The following is a 3,638-nucleotide window of genomic DNA, read 5'->3' as shown; positions in this document are numbered from 1 at the left end:
TCTTTGTATAAATTCTAAATACAAGAGGCAATTAGATCTAGTTTATCGAATTTATTTTTCGATTTTATGTTTTCTTCTTTTTCGAATTTGTGATTCGATTGTTCTTTTTGGTTAACTTAAAGTTATTTAAGGAAATAAATATTAGCTTTCCTTAAAAGGCTTTGCCTAGGCGGTGGTGGTTGCTCCCATATCCAAGAAGGCTATGTGCCTCGCCATGCAGTCTTGGAAGCCAATTTTGTAAATTAATATTTATGGAATTAATAATTTAGATGGATTTGAATCAATAGTGTTAAGTTCCGCTTGCGATTCAAATCTAAACCATTAAGAACAGATAAGTTAAATTTGGAATCAATGATGTTAAGTTCCGTCTGCTATTCCTAATTTAATTTCTAAAGAACACAATAGATTATTTAAGGAAAGGTTCGACACTTGTACAAAAATTTTTATACAGTAGAACCGGTACGTTTTCCTAGGACTAACCAACAGATCCCTTCTTCTCTACTATGTGAGACCCTTGTGATTATAAGTTAATCTCGATTTTACCTTAAGTGACTATTTAGTTGCCTAATTGAAATTCTGATCAGTGTCTGCTACTTTAGCATGTTTCCTATTGGCTATGGATGATTCGGTCTATGCAGCATAACTAGGAAAGCAACTGATTAGAATGAATAGATTCTAGCTAAAAAGGAAGATTAAGATTGATTTACATCTGTGACATTTATTCACTGGTACCGGTTACATTTTTAGTTCAGTACATAAAATGTAATTGTGAATAATTTGTTTGATTGGAGATGTTGAACATGCTCTTGACATATGGTTAATATGAGAGATTAGAGATATTCATAATGATGTAAATAATTTAATCTGAGGTAAAAGCAAGTCATTTATATCTTTGATTCATTCTATGGATATTTATATCTCTGATTCGTTCTATGGAGCAGCTAAGTAAGGTGTGACAATCTTCTTAGCAATTGAATGCTCATTGTGCTTGCTGTCGCATGAACCATTTTCCCTAATGTATGGAATGAATGTTCTTATTTGGTCTTTGTGACTAAATTTTGCTCTGGTCTTCGTGACTTGATCCTCATAAAGTCTATGTGACTTATTTGGTCTTTGTGACTAATTTGCTCTGGTCTTCGTGACTTGATCCTCATAAAGTTTATGTGACTTATTTGGTCTTTGTAACTAATTTGCTCTGGTCTTCGTGACTTGATCCTCATAAAGTCTATGTGACTTATTTGGTCTGTGTGACTAATTTGCTCTTGTCTTCGTGACATGATCACCTTGTAGTCTATGTGACTGACATGGTCAATGTGACCATATAACTTTATGGATTGACTTGGACGAATGAGAGATGTTGGGCGATACACTTGGGAGACGAAAGGGTTCGTCCCTTTCCCTGTTGCAAATGCATGTGTGCTGTAAACGCCAAGGAGACGAAGGGGCGTCCTTTCCCCTTCGTCTTCCTCAACCTTCATATAAAAGGAGCGTCCAAGTGGAGATCAAATGGAGTAGGTGAGCAGAAGCTTCACAAAGGTGAGCAGAAAGCAATCGTGATTAGAGGTGTGCGAGCAAAGGGAGAGCATCCAGAAGCTGGGATTTGGCTCGTGAACCTTGAAGCGCTTTCCGGCAGCACCGTGATCGTGCTTCCGACAGCGACAATCTCTTCATCGACCGACGTCTTCGGTTGCGGTTCTTCGGAAGATCACTGTGAGTGATTATGTTTTACTTCAATTTTGTTTTTATGCTCTCAAATTACCAACACTGGGCTACAACCCAACCCTGCTCCTCTGTCTCCCATGAAGAACTCTTCTAGATTCTTGGCGTGGTCCTTGATTCCATCTCGAGGGCGACAAGAATGGGAGGTTGTAGTAGCTGAAATGAAGTTCGTTGCCCTGCTCCTCTGTCTCCCATGAAGAGCTCTCCTAGATTCTTGGCGCGGTCCTGGATTCCATCTCGAGGGCGGCAAAATGGGAGACTACAGTAGCTGAAATGAAGTTCGTTGCACCAACAGCCAGTAGGAATTCTCCGACTAGATACTCATGAGGGTAGCTTCTAGGTAGATAAAATCCGTTGTTGGATCAAAGTAAGACTAGGCAAAACAAGGAACTGGAAGGAAGATCCCAAGAAGATGTCATCTTGTTGCTAGATCTGAATGCAAAACTCATCTCCCATCTTCTTCTCTCACATATATATAAGGAAAATTAGATGGTAAAATTAGATTTGGCAAGATTTAGTATTTTTCTTTTCAAGACAGGAAGAATCATATCTCGAAATCTCCAACGAAAATGGGCGAAAAATTAAGGAACGGAGTTAGAAGAAAGATCTAACCTTAGTGTGCTTGCGTGTATTGCTTCGATCGGAGATCCGTCTCTACTGAAGAGTATTTTGATAAATTAATAAGTGATTTGATAATTTCTTTTAAAAATACAGAGTCATAATTTAAATATTTAAAAATATAATTCAAATAACTTAATTCAATGAAATTAGTAATATACGAGGATAATATTTGGAATTAATATACACTATCCGAAAATATTAATGGATTGTATAGATTAAAATTAGTTTTAATAAGTGATTTGATAATTTCTTTTAAAAAAAACAGAGTACATAATTTAAATATTTAAAAATATAATTCAAATAACTTAATTCAATGAAATTAATAATATACGACGATAATATTTGAAATTAATATAAAATATTAATGGATTGTACAGATTAAAATTAATTTTAATAACTTTAACAATTAATTGTATAACACAATTTAATTTTTTTTAACTAGTCTAATTAATTTTAAATGATATAATGTATTGGATTACACAAATTTTAAATTTTTTAATAGAAAAATAGCATGACAGAGAATAAATATATACACATTATATTACTATAAATAGATTAAATAATTATATTAATAATCAATAGAGGAATAAAAAATAATAAATTTATTTTAAAATTTAAAATGTTAATCTAAAAGAACTTTTAAAGGGTAAAATAAAATGAAATTTATTAAAAAGAAAATTCTATAAAAGAAAATTACTTTCTACAAAAGTTTTTGATAAAATAATATTAAGCAAAGCATAATCAAAATTTTTAACTTACTTTTACTACCATTACTGAGTAAGTATTTTTAATATTATGACAAGATGATTTACTCAATCTCTACTAATTCGTCTCTAGATTAAAGTATTTTTAATAATAAAATATGTGAAGATAGATATTTTGTAATAAAATAAAAAATGACTTTCTTACTAATTGTTTGACCTGTTTATTTAAATAGGATTTAATTAACAAGATAGATACATATTATATTATATTATATTATATATTTCAAATCTAGTACAGTACGTCCTTGAACAATGATCTTTTTTATAAATATATTTTAATGTATTTTTTTTATAAATGTATTATGTTCAAGTGTTCTAATTCTAATTTTTGGATCCGTTCTTGATACAATGTAAATAAAAGTTTCTAGATTCATGTGGCAAATAGAGAATGCATTTGTCCCTAACTTCCCGTCAATTCATCTCAAAATCAATCATGAAAAAAATAAATCATAATTACTGAAAAGATAAGTGGCAGATGGAATTAATTTATATAGGTTATAGGGAATCATGCCCCGTCAATCAACATTCGATTCT

Source organism: Zingiber officinale, chromosome 5B, assembly GCF_018446385.1.
Source record: "Zingiber officinale cultivar Zhangliang chromosome 5B, Zo_v1.1, whole genome shotgun sequence".
Taxonomy (NCBI): domain Eukaryota; kingdom Viridiplantae; phylum Streptophyta; class Magnoliopsida; order Zingiberales; family Zingiberaceae; genus Zingiber; species Zingiber officinale.
Note: the sequence above shows the minus strand (reverse complement) of the source record.